Raw genomic sequence first — 13,481 nt, forward strand, 5'->3', positions numbered from 1 at the left:
TCTGGCTGGGGCTGGTGCTGGCCGTTCCCACCCAGCATATCGGCTGCTCCCACCACCACGCATTGCACGCAGGAGGGAAGGGAGCAGCCTGGACATGGGCATTGTATATACGTCTTGGAGTCATGTTGGATGGGCCTTGTGAGCTTCCAAATCTGGGAGGCAGCTGGTACTTTACCACGGTGGAGCAGGCGTGCAGTTACTTCACATGGCCGCATTGTACAGGCAGAGGACGCCCTACCTTTGGGCCTGGGGGGCAGTGGTGGGCTCCTCCAGCAAGCCTGCCTGTTAGCATTCGCTTCTATAAGGGACTTCAGGCACTGGCGAAGTGACTGTTGCCACACTGGCCCTGGGAATGCTCCAGAGAACAGGACTTGAGGGTAGCCCACCTCCACAGGGTTCATAGGTATGTGTCTGTGAGGCTGCTTACCAGCCCCTGTGCAGGATTCAGCAGGACACATCCCAGCCGTGAGGCCTCTGTTGAGGGGAGCCAAGGGCTGGCAGATATTAGACCTTAGCCGCCGGGGTCTGCTGCGTGCAGTGCCCATGGCCAAGGAGCACAGAGGTGGCTCTTTCTTCTGGCCACGGCTCAGTCTTCTTTCTGTGCCGTTAGTGGCTGTCAGCTAACTCAGGGCACCAGTCTCTCTCTGCTGGGTAAACCCAGCTATTGCAAAAGGTCAGAGGAGAAAGGGAGCCAAGAAGGCAGCTCCGGGGCCAGCAGATGACTGCTTTCAGGAAGTGAACAGGCTTCTTCTTTTTGTTCATATTTTCTCTAAAATACTCGTGAGGTTTTGAAGCTCCGCCCTGAGCCCTTTGTAGCTAAGGGCTGCTTGGCCTGGTGGAAGGGATGGTCTTCAAATCTTGTGCAGGCCCGAGTCAAAGGGGCAGGGTCCTGGGGCAGCACAGTCCTGACTCTGAAACTGAAAGAGGGCAGAGGGGAGGCAGAAGAGCCATCAGGATCGTGCTAGCCGCCTCCACACAGAGCCCAGGAGGAGGCCACTGACAGTGGAGGAAGTGGAATTATTGCACACTGTGCGTTTCGACATTGGGACTCAACCCTCAAGAAGGAAAACCAAGTGTGGGGGTGCATGGTGCCAGGGCTGAAGAGATGAAAAGGAGGGGTCAGAGGGCTAAACGGTAACCACCGCTTTGCTTGCCCGGCTGGCCCTTCTCCTGGGCTGGCCCTGGCAGGGTAGAGTTCGCTGTTCACACCATCAGGGCCTGTGGCTGGAACAAGTTCTCCTGCTGTGTTCATTCAAGGTAAGGGGGTCCTGATGACCGCTCCTGACACCTAAGGCCAGGAGGGTCTAGTCTGTGAGACATCAGCAAAGCTTGCCCTGTGAATATCTGAGTTAATTGTACTGGGTGTTTAGGACAAAGTGCCTGTGGCGATGTTGTACTTATATGGGAGGGGCAAAGAGTCCTTGCATAGCCTGGGAAACTCCGCTGGGGGATTGTGGGGGTGCAATCGAGAAGCGAGAAGCGGTGACTATGAAGGACTTTTTAAAAATGTAAGCAGGATAATTGCAGCCTAGGGCTGTAGCTCTTCACAGCACTTGTGAAGACCAGCTGGTGGTCTGGGGAGGGTGGCAGGGACCATCCTTCACTGTTTGAGATTGCTTCCATTCCTACTGTGCCAGGCACCTTGCCGATTGCTTCACAGGCCCCTCATTTAATCCCCATATTAGTGTTCCCTAGGGCTGCTCTAGCAAGTTCTTACAGACTCAGTGGCTTAAACCAACCGAAGTGTATGCTCTCACAGTTCTGGAGGCTAGCAGTCTCAAATCAGTGTCCCAGGGTCCACGGCAGGGGTTCAGCAGTGGCCGCTGGCATTCCTTGGCTCATGTCCCTCTACCCCCATCTTCAGTGCCAGCTGTATAGTATCTTCTCTGTGACTTCTTCTTTCTACTTCTGTCACATGGCCTTCTTCTGTCTGAAATCTCCCTTAGCCTCCGTCTGTAAGGGCATTTAGGATTGGAATTAGGGCCCACCCGTGTAATCCAGGATAGTCTGCCTATATCAAGATCTTTAGTTAATCACATCTGCGAAATCTGTGCCATATAGATAACATTCACAGGCTCCAGGGATTAGAAGGTGGACATCCGCATTACTTGCCCTCCTATGGGCTGTGCGGTGGTGTCCCGCAGTAGCCTTCAGAGGACATTCACGGATGTAGGAGCAAGCCAAGGCTTGGAGAGGCTGAGCAGCTCTTGGTGGCTGTGGTTCTTTCTTCTCTCTGACTCTGCAGTATGGTCCATTTTCTGATGTTGCTGGAGATGCACTTGATGAACAAATAAGGCCCTGTCACTTTCCTGTGTTGTTACGTTGGTTGTTTGAAAAAAATAAGAGCTTTGGGGTCACGTTCATGGCAAGTTACGTGGCTGTAACTTGTTAGCGACATGTTTGTTGAGTGGATGAATTTGTTTCACCGTGGCCGGATGGCTTTGGGCAGCCTCGTTCTCATCCGTACAACGATGGTAGAACAGCCTGGTGAAAATTACCCAGCATGGCCCAGCACGGATGGCCCAGCAAGAGCACGTGTGCTGAATCCTTACTCAGTGTGAGTTCCCAGTCCCAGCCAGGGAGAAGTCACGTGAAGAAGGCCAGGTGACATCTAGGATGGACTGTGTTAATCCCTGAAAGAAGCAGTGCATTGGGAGATGTGCAAGTGGTTGACTCACTGACAGGACAAACATCAATCAAATCCCTACTGTGCTAGGCAGTCTAGAAGGCAGAGGGGAAAGAACAGCAAACAGAACAACCATTCCTGCCTGGGGTCCAGGGCCGGGAAGCCAGGGGACAGACATTTGAAAAGTCATTCCACTATTGTGGACTGAGGAAAGTTGTTTTTGATATGAATGTGAACAGATATGTGTATTATATATTTCTTTATATGTATGTTTTATAAATAATGTGAAAATTGACAGTAGTCCGTGTTCCTGAGTCTGTTCCATATCTTCAGCTCATTCTTCTTGCACCCACCTCAGCAGCTGTTCAGAGTCCCCGATAACTGACGGCTTATCTCCTTCCCCAGAGCGTGGAGCCTGCTTCCTCCCTGCTCGCCACACTGAGCCCCCAGCTCTGCCTGCAGTTTCTCCCGGGGTAGCCCTGGCTTCTGCCCAGCAGTCTGGCCTCTGGGGCTCCGACCTCCGCCTGATCATCTGGCCCCACGTCCAGGCCGGCTCTACCCACCTGCTCAGTCTGTACTCTGTCCCCACAAGTCTTGCTCCTGCCTCTCCCCAGATGTTCAGGAAGGCACCTTTCTTGTTGTGCTTTCTTAAGCTAACCTTGTTGAGCACTCATGGTGCACCAGGGCCCAATGGCTCCAGTGGGGCGACGCACATTCCCTGGCATGAATTAGAAGCCATCAGCATGAATGGAGCCTTGCTGAGCGCTCACTGCTGTGCTCCGTCTCCATGTGCGCCATTTTGTTTAATCTTTGTACACCCTCAGGGATGCGTGTCCGTCCTCCCATCTTACAGATGAGAGAATTGGGGTGCAGAAGAGTTAAGCTACCCAGCTGGTCAGTGGCAGAGCAGGCGTCACAGGTCTTTCCACAAAGCCCCTTACTCACCCTTCCTTACTTACGTCAGGTAGGCCTTGCCCAGCGAGAGACCAGCCACCAAACGCACAGCAGTGACGGGGGTGCCAACAGGTGACAGTGTCGTCTGCGTGCTTTCTGATGGGGCCCCACAGGTTTATTTCCATCTCTCTTTTACATGCTTGTCTCACACTTGCGCTGAGTGATCGTGGCAGGCTTTTACACCCTGAGCCTCTCTGAGTAGAGCGGGGGAGACAGAGTTGCTTCGTTTTCCCCTTGGATGCCTGGAGCCCGTGCTGCACGTTCCCCACCTTCTCCTTCATCTGTTTATCGGTCACCACTCTGTTATCTCGATCTTCCCATGTGCTTATCTCCTTTCTCCTTTCCATGTCTGTTGTACCAGTTAAGACTGAGAACCCGTAGGCAGTGCTAGTGACCGGCCCCCACCAGGTGGTGATGTCAGGTACAGTGGGGACACAGCGTCATCGGTGTCCTCGACCCTTGGATGTGAGCAGTCTCTTCCCAGCCTCCGTGGATTAGCATCGGAGTGTTTGATGTAAAACTTCTTTTCCTTGAGTAGTATGTTTTTGCATATACCTGGCACACATCCACTCACATTTGATGTTCTCCTATATAGGCACATGGAAACACCTACTTGATTTTCTTGTATTATAATAGCATTTCCCTTATTTTAAAATAGCAGAAGAACAAATGAGTTAAATAGGCATTTGTCGGGGCGCTCGGTGGCTCAGTGCTTAAGTGTCTGCTTTTGGCTCAGGTCATGATCCCAGAGTCCTGGGATCGAGCCCGCGTCGGGCTTCCTGCTCAGCAGGGAGTCTGCTTCTCCCTCTGCCCTTCTCCCCCCTTGTGCTCTCTCTCTCTCTCTCTTTCATGCTCTCTCAAATAAATACATAATCTTTAAAAAAGACAACAACAACAAAAAACAGGCATTTGCCTATTAGCTTAGAAACTTAAGTGCCATCTTAAAGGTAATTTTATATGAAAAGAAATACTTTCTAGTTTCCAAATAACTTATAAATGGGCTTTTGGAATGCAGCCTGTTGATTGAACTGCCCAGAAGTTCAACCTTATCTTTGTGGAATTCCAAAGCTAAGCTTTAAAGTATTTATCGATGATAGCGCTTTGTTCACTTTCCAATGCAACGAGACCATGAACTAATGTAGCATGCGATAGCCCTAAATAAGTGGAATAATAGCAAATAGTAGTAATAGTAAATAGAAATAGAAAATAGTAATTAGAAAATAGTAAAATATTGAGGTTTTATGGTAAGGAGGTGAGACACCCCAATTTTGACATCTGAGTAAAGAGAACAGAAAATCTGAAGGTGCCATCAGGGAGGTATGATAAAGTAAGGGAGGGGACTAAAACCCAAACCAGCATTGTACCGTGTTGGGTAAGGCTGGTGGGTCACATTTTTGGGCCTGAGACCTGTGGTATTTCTCCTTCATAAACTGAAGCCTCACTGGGTTCAGGATCAAGACCACACTCTTTTTTTTTTTTTTTAAGATTTATTTATTTTTATTTGAGAGAGAGGCGGAGGGAGAGGGAGGGAAGAGAATCGCAAGGAGAGTCCCCGCTGAGCATGGAGGCCAATGTGAGGTTCGATCTATGACTCCAAGATCGTGACTGGAGCCAAAACCAAGAGTTGAGCCACCCAGGTGCCCCGAAACAACACAGTCTTGAATGCTGAAGGATGAAGTCTGTGACCCTTCATGAATTCACAAGGGGACCGTACCAGATGCAGGACTCATGGCTGGACATGGAGGGCAGCAGGGACCTCATGTCACCAGGGACCCCTTTCACTGGGAACTCCGGCTTGCAGGATGCCTCTGGGAGTCGTGGCTGAGATGGCAGACACGGAGCCAGCCCTGCAGAACTCCTGTGAACAGCCTGGAGCAAGGAGGTGTGCTGGGGGTTCGGGAGGGACAGAGACCGTGCTGCAACTTTCTCCACCATGGCTGCACCTTACACTCGGCTGGGGGCTTTCGAGAAGCAGGGAAGCATGCTTTCCACCCCCTGCCCCCCAGTAAAGTCATGTGGAGGCGGGACCAGCATTGACCTTTGTTCCCTTTGCGTTAGGTGCGGTTGGGGTGGAGCAGCTGGGCCCTGGGGCTTCGGAACCTGGGCTTCCACACCGGGCCAGCCGGTTTTGAATCCCCATGGCTGCGCTGGGCCAGTCTCTTGACGTGCGGAGCCTCAGCCCCCAGCGTCTCAGGCTGGAAGGTGAAACGAGGCCACGTGCACTCATGCAGTGTACTCTGTCTCGCGCCGGGGACGTCTTGTGGCCGTAGTGGCTGACGGTGACTGACAGAACAGGCCCCTGGCCTCTCTCCCTTCCACGGCTCACTTGGCAAAACCACACCCTGGTGGTAGGGCGTCTCAACACAGTGGCCTGTGGCTGGAGAGGACACAGCCACATTGACGGGTCTCTGACTTCACAACCACAGGGCGTGGGTGGGACCACTTGGCACCCAGGGCCTATTGCCCCACTGTCCTTGCCCAGGGGTTGGCCAGCTTTTCCGGGGAAGGGCCACATAGTTAATATTTTAGGCTTTGTGGGCCATCCAGGCTCCGTGGCAGCACCACCCAGCTCTGCTCTGGTGGTGTGAAAACCACCCCAGACGGGAGGGAAACAATTGGATGCAGCTGTGTGGGATTAAACTCTCCAGAAACAAACGGTGAGCAGGATTTGGCTGAGCCCTGTCCTGGGCGGTCATTTCATACCTTCTCCTCAAACCTGTACTACCGCTCGTCTCTTCTCACCTCACCCCTCCCTGCTGCTGGCCTTGCTTCCAGCAGCCTGCATGGCACCTGTGCCGACCACCCACCAGCACGGGGACCACTTGCATGCTCTGAGGCCATCCTGCCTCCCAGCAGTGGCCAGTCATCCTTCTATGGCTCCTCGATCCCTCCCACATCCTCGGAACGTTCTCCCCACAGCTCCCAGAGCCCCTCACTTTGGATTGCCCTCCTGCTTCACTCAGTCTGCTGGGCTAGTTTCTCCTCTATTCCCTGATACCTCCGGGGCCCAGTCCTGGGACCTCTGCTTTGCTCGCTTCTTTGGTGGCTCCCTTACCTCCCACAGGTGGACAGTTCCTCGGTGCGCTGCTCCAGTCTAGACGTCTCCACTGCCTTTCTGAAAGTCTAAGCATTGCACGCGTGACGTGTCCCAGACCAGAGTCATTCTTGTACTCACCTGCTCTTCCTCAACTCAGCAAATGACCACACACTCCTTCTGCTACTTAGGTGTTCAGGGAAGCCTCAGAAGTGTGCTTGACAGCCCTTCACTTTCTCTATCATCTGTCACGAAGTCCTGCTGGCTCCATCTTCCAAATACACACACATCTCCTCTCCCTGTGCCTTCACTTTGCCTTCAGTACTGTGCCGTCTGCAGGGCATCTGCCCTCCCTGCATCACCCCCTCCCTGCCCTCGCCTCTGCTCGTGCCCTTTCTAGCAGAGCAGCCAGAGGACTTTGCAGAGCAAAATCAGAACCCTCCAGAGGCTCCTCATGGATGTGAGGCCCCACAGGGCATTCCCCCGCCCTCATACCTGTCGCCAAACTCATCTCCTCCTACTGTCCCTACTCCGGCTTCAGGCAGGTTGTCCTGGCTTGCCTTCTGCCTGGCATCTCTTCCCCCAAATACCCACATGGCTTTCTTGCTCTCATAGCTTCCTTGGGTCTCTGCTCAATTGTCCCCTTCTTAGTAAGGCCCATCCTGACAACTCTATTTAGAATTGCGATGCCCCTGTCCCCTGCTTTCCCTAGCAGTCTCTGCCATGTTGGCTTGGGCACTCTCCTGGGTGCTTTAGAACTGCAGCATTGGCTCAGGATGGGACCCGCACGAGGCCGACGCCCAGGCAGCTGTTTCCAGATCCCCCGCAACAGGGTGTGGCCATGTGTGCAGCAGGCATCCTGTGAGTGGCCAGGGGTGTAGCGCTGCCAGGTGCCTGGTGTGGTGATGGGGGCGAGGGGGACAGCTACAGGGAAGCCCCGCTTGCTTCCTGATTACAAAGGCTACTTTATTTTTCATTAAGAGCTTAGGAATTACAACCACAAAGCTCCTTAATGACATTGATTATTCAGATCATGTTCCTCTTGAACATAAAAAGGAGTCACATGTGGCTGAGTCTGTGGGGAATAACCCAACTGGCAGGTCAAACTGATTACCACACATAGGGTTTGTGGCTGCCACGAAGACTTTCCTCAGTCTTTTCTTTTTCCCCCTTTTCCTCTTCTTTTCACTTCTTGAGATTTTAGAGTCCTACTTTTTGCCTTGACACGTCCCTGGATTTTAAGGAGCCCAGATCTGGACTTGGGGATGTGGGGGTGGGGAGAGTTGGGAGCTGATCAGGCACAGGTGGGCCCCACTCTGGGTGTCTCCTGCACTCATGACCCCCATCTGGATGCCTCCTAACTGGAGCCCATCGTGCCTGTAAGCACCCACTGTGCAAAGGGGAGGGGGAAGCCCACCTGCCTCGAGTTCTGAGCTCTAAGGGAGCGGAGGGCCTGCCTGGTGGGCTGAGTGGACAGCCCCTCCCATCCGCTCCATTGGGAGGCACGGCCGGAGCTAGAGCCCAGATCCTTAGCCCGCCACAGCACCTCGGGCCCATGCAGGGAGGGTTGTTGGGGTGTTTCTCCCTTCTTGCCCAGGAACTTAAGGAGCAGAAGGGAAAGAAGTGTGACTTCAGGACTGTGGAAGAAGTGGTGGTAAGTTGGGTGGTCACTTCTTTGGAGGTCACCTCTGGTCAGGTGTGGTGCAGGGCCAGGCTGTAGGAGGAGCTGAAAGACATTTCCAGGGAAACCTTCACTGGCCTTCTTTGAATAGGTTTCAACATGCGTTTCATTTTTGCTATAACCAGCTCGATCTGTAGTCTCGGAAACCAGAATGATTTGGGCAAACTTTTGATTTGCGGTCACATTAAAACAGTTTTAGCCACGGGTGTTAGCTGTGTGCATACGTGTGTCCGTGGCTCTGCAGCAGATGGCCAGCGCGAGCGATGTCCTGACCTAAGCCCTGTGAGGGACACTGTTTCATGATTTTACAGCCATTCTGTGTAGGAGGAAAGGAGGAATGACCCTGTGGGGTTAAAACAATACTTGTTTTGAAAAGCTTTTCATCTTTCCTTTAACTTGGCAATCTCACTAAGCTATCAGGGGAAAATGTAGAATTAAAATATCTAACAGGTGGGAGTTGTTTTTTTTTTAATTTAAGATTTCTGTCAGCATCTTGTCACGTTTGGAATATTCCCGGTAGGCCGTCTGAGAGGTTTAAACTCTTGCGGATGAAGGTGTGGATGATGGTGAGGTGCTTTTGGACATTAGGCCTATGACTCTGCTGCTTCTCAGAGGCTAAAACTCCAGACTGAGCTTTCGGGAACCAGGGACGAGCTCGGCCTTTGCTAAGTGGACTGACTGTTTAGTCTGTTTCTGTCCACCTCCCCCCCACCCCGCCCCTGGACATCAGCAGAGAGCTGTGGGGTGTTGGCGGTAGTGAGTTGGAGCCACGGGTGGGGTCCTTGGTGAGGGGAGGAGGGTGCAACGTACGCAGCTGTACTTGAACCCAGCACCCCTGACAGTTCCTTCAAAACCTGCCCAGAGCAGAAAGGTCAGTGGTGTGAACATACACAGCGGCACCCAGAGCCTTGATGCCTCCAGCAGGCGCTCGCTGCCAGCCCCCGTGCAGGGCCCTGCCCCCAGCACCTCTGGGTGTGGTGGGGAGGATGGGGTTAGAATAAACTCCTTGGGGGAGCTCAAAGCCCAGCGGAGAAGCTGACCCAAAATGGGAGAGACAAGCACTGTGGCAAGTGCCCAAGGGACCAGGTGGTTCTTGCAAAGGGACCTGGTGCAAACGCCTGCCCCTTCTCCAGCTTTTTGCATGTGTCACCTTGCCCTGCGGATGGTGACTTTGTGAGGGGGAGGCTGTGGTGGAGTCCTGCGTCTCCTCCCCCAGCCCTGGCCCAAGCTTCGCTGACAGTTTGTGGTGGGCCTCGATCCCTCAGCATAAGGCATCTGTAGAAACAGGCAAGTGACGAGGGATCTGAGGTACCTCTGCCACAGAAGAGGCATCCGAGGGCCAGCGAGGGCGAGTGGCTTGCCCGAAGATGTGCAGCTTAGCCGGGGCTGGATCTTGAGCCCAGGCTCCCGGCCTTCCTCACGGAGAGGAGGAAGGGAGGGCATCATAGGTGCCGTGCCGAGAGGTGACAGCCTAGTTGTCAGCTCCTGCCTCCGCTCCCCCGTATGCTGTGGGCACTGGCCATGGTGGGCTGCTTTAGGGACCCTGCGTTGTGGTCAGCAGCCTCACCCAGGCCAGGCCCTGGCCACAAGGCTGGTTGCTGCCTCTTGAGCTTTAGTGACTCAGTGGGTGCCTGTGACACCTTGCAGCCGGGAGCGTCCTCACTCCTGGCCCACTGACTGTCCCACCTCCCCGTGTTCGTCCACTCGTTCTTCCTTCATCTGTCCAGCTCAGGTCCAGGAGGTGCACCAGCTCCCGTTTGCACAGTGCATGGGGTGCTTTATGTCTGTCCTTCAGTCTGTCTATTCTCCCTTGGAAACAGAGGGGCTTAGCATACTTGTTTCTCAGAAGCTGGAAGTGACACTTCTGTTAAATGACCACCCAAGCTCACATGGCATTAAAAAGGTGATCTGTGTTTTAAACTATCTTGACTTCCCTCTTCACCAGGGAGTTGAGTGAAACGTTTGAGAGTAAAGACATGTTATTGGGAAAGATACAGTTTACTCACTGGGGGGCAGTTTCCAAACTTGTTTGAGGCTGTTATAGGTCTGATACAGTTACACGCTATGAGGGTGTACCTTAACCTGTGGCATCACTCAAAAATGACAAGTGGGTATAGAGAGAAAAATCCTGGCTTCTGTCTTGTCTTCCTGTTCAGCTCTCCAGAAGCAACCAGGGGGCCCAGCATTTTTGTGCATCCTCCTGGGGGTGGTCTGTCTGTCCGTCGTATACAGACATGTATGTTTCTGTGTCCCCTTTCTTCTAAAGCATGCATTAGTTTCACTAGGCCGGTATGGAAGGCCACACACACGGGTTCTGAAATCACTTGTGGTTTTATTTTAGTCTCCCATTACTTCTCTTTGTGTATTAATAATCCCTAATATTACCTTGCTAGCCTCAAGATCACCCTGTTACGAGTGGATTTTGGTGTCCATGCCGGGTGAGGGTAATTTCCCATCCTTCTGGATGCTTGGTGGGTCCGTGGCAGGTTTTTTGTTTTTTGCTTTTTTCTTTGTTTTGTTTTTTTTTTTAAGCAGGACTCCTACACACAAGGAGGTCCTCCAAGGTAGTTGGAGTTGGAGGTGTGTGGAGATCTCCATGCTCTGAAGAGCCTGCGGTGAGATGAGCCCTGACCGGTGCTGTGTCACCCTTCATTCCACGGATGTCATTGAGGGCTGGAGCGGGTAACTGGCCCTCCCAGCATCTCCTGGCTGCTGAGTGACGGAGAGATTCAGACGAGGCTCCTAGCCTTCTTGTATTCCGTGAGGGACTGGGAGGCTGCAGACCCATTTCAACCAGGCAGTTCGCCACGTCTCTGGCAGTTCATATGTTCTCTTTGCACACTGCCATTGGCGTCAGCCTAAGTGAAGAGCAGGAAAATTGGTTTCATTATTTTGGAGTCATGGCTTCTAAGAAACATCTATTTTATTGATAAAAAGCATTTCCAAATAATTTTTCTTATGTATTGAACCCGTCTGGGGCACTGGAGATACAAAATTTATGTTTCTCAGTCATTTAATCATTTAATAAAAGCTTATTTTGGGGCTGCTTCCTTGGGTCAGCCCTGTGCTGAGCACTGAAGGGTTAAAGATGGAGATGACTCAGTCCCTTCCCTTGAGGAGCTTGTGGGAGATGGGGATTTAGAGTGTATTAAAGATGTTTTTCTTTACGGCGATAGAGAGGGCTGTGTCATGAAGAGCAGAGGGTATATATTTCTGCCTGGGTGTGGGAGAGGCTTCACAGAGGAACTGCTATTTAAACTGGACACGAAGCAGGAGTAGAATTGTCAAGCCCAAGCCCACAAGAACATGAACAGGCAGGGTCTTCTAGACAGAGGGACCTTGGAGCAGAGGCATGGAGATGCGTATTTGAAAGCTGGAGAGACACTGCCGGCCGCGTGGTATTTAGTAAGCTTGGGAGAGGTGGATGGGCCACTGGTCCACGCCGGGTGAAGGGCTTTGGACTGCATCCCCTGTGTGTTGAGAGCCGTGGAAGGGATTTCATGTAAGTCAGAGACTTAGCCCGTCAGATTTCCAGGTTACAGAAAGCCTTCTAAAACCCCGTGGGCTGTACTTCAAGTACCAAAGTCATCTCTCTCCCCCTAGCTGTTGCAACTCAACTCTTGATCATCCAGGAAGGCGGATGAGGTCGGAGACGGAGGCTAGGCCTTGGATAAAGCAAAACCACAGGCACCACAAAAGGAGCCAAAATGTAATACAGAATGAGTTTAATCTGGTAAAAGTTACATGTAAAATTTAGAAGCACATTGAACTTTTACAGATATATTGTTTTTATACTTTAAAGTGTCAGTGTTTCATTGCATGACCAAAAATAGTTATGGCTGTGGCAGACAGGGCTGTGTGGGGCAGAGGTGAGCTCAGCAGCCCACTCCCAGCTCCCTGTTTTCTTTACTTGGAGTGGGGTACTTGGGGAGCAAGGAAGCAGCATTCTTCCTGGAGGGGAAGGACCTGCTTCGTAGGGGGCCCTGTGTGTCCCCCTTTATTGCCAGGAATTCCAAGTAACTGTGGAGTGCAATTATAATGGTTTCAGTTTTTTCCCACAAATACACTACCTTCTCATGGTTTACCAAGGCGAGTCCACGAATGTTTAATCCACCCACGGGTAGTCAAGATTTGATGGCAGAATCTTAACTAAAATCAACTCCAAATTGCTTTGTGGTAACGAGCCTTCCTTGCCATGAGATCTTGCCCACGTTTTTCTCCTTAATAACGTGAGTCAGACTTACCACCTGAAAAATTTTTTTTTAAATCTCAAAACTTTTTAAAGAATTTAATTAGAATGGGCACATAGGGTAATGAAGATTCATACTGTAAGAAACTTGATTTATTTTTTTAAATCAAGGTTGCAGAAGCCTTGCAAAAATTTGAGTCTTGATAGTTCCTAGAATTTGAATTTTGCTTATTCAGAGCTAGGTAACCCCAGGTTTCTGGTCAGGCGTTGCTAGGCCATGTACCAGGGCTAACTGCGCAGGGCCCTAAGGTTCTGTATATACTCACACTCGACTGGCTTCTCAGTCCAAACACAGCCCCAAGCTGAGTGAAGGTTGCCCTGCTTGTCTGCCCTCAGGAGGGTTCAAGCCCAGGAGCATTTCAGTGCAGAAAGTCGCTCCAGCTGGGTCACACCCTTTATGGTGGGGATGAGCAGCAGCTCCCTCCCCCTGCCCCAGGGTTTCCAGTCTGCAACGGTGGTGGAGTCAGGGAGGCCTTCACCACAGCGCTTTGGCCCAGCCGTGGGTGTGCGCAGGGAGGAAATGTCTGGAGGCTGAATTCTGCTGAGGGTGAAGTCCTGGGGTGGGGTTCCAGGACACCTGTCCCGCTCCAGAGGGGAGTGAGGCCTGCCTCCCTCTGAGTTCCTAGTTGCCAGTGTAGAAATTCTCATAGGGCCCTCTGGACTATTCTTTTCTGGCCAGGTTTTTAATGGGTGCTTTTAATAGATTTATTGACCTTCATCAAGGCCTTACTTCCTGTTGTAAGTTTTCTGTTTTCTCTGGGTACTTCCAGCCCCTTCCCTGCTGTCCTTGAGCCAGTGGCTTGGCACAGGCCCTTCCAGAACCCTTATTTCTGAATGGATGGAAGAGTCCCGGGGGGCTTGGGAGTGTCGCATGGCCTTGGTAGTAGTGATTATAATAATAATAAGCAGCAAACACTTGAGTAGCTTTTCTGCATGC

At 51.9% G+C, this 13,481-nt stretch overlaps 1 protein-coding gene across 1 annotated transcript in view; it reads left to right on the plus strand.

Annotated features, from left to right (window-relative positions):
• The first annotated feature begins 721 nt into the window (after nucleotides 1–721).
• The window catches only part of INPP4A (inositol polyphosphate-4-phosphatase type I A), a 114,815-nt gene continuing 102,055 nt past the window's right edge, over nucleotides 722–13,481 (plus strand). The window contains exon 1 of the mRNA XM_040623559.1: nucleotides 722–1,257. The gene's annotated coding sequence lies outside the window, so the exon portion shown is untranslated. The remainder of the gene's footprint in view (nucleotides 1,258–13,481) is intronic.

This window comes from Ursus maritimus, unplaced genomic scaffold, assembly GCF_017311325.1.
Source record: "Ursus maritimus isolate PB19 unplaced genomic scaffold, ASM1731132v1 scaffold_6, whole genome shotgun sequence".
NCBI lineage: Eukaryota > Metazoa > Chordata > Mammalia > Carnivora > Ursidae > Ursus > Ursus maritimus.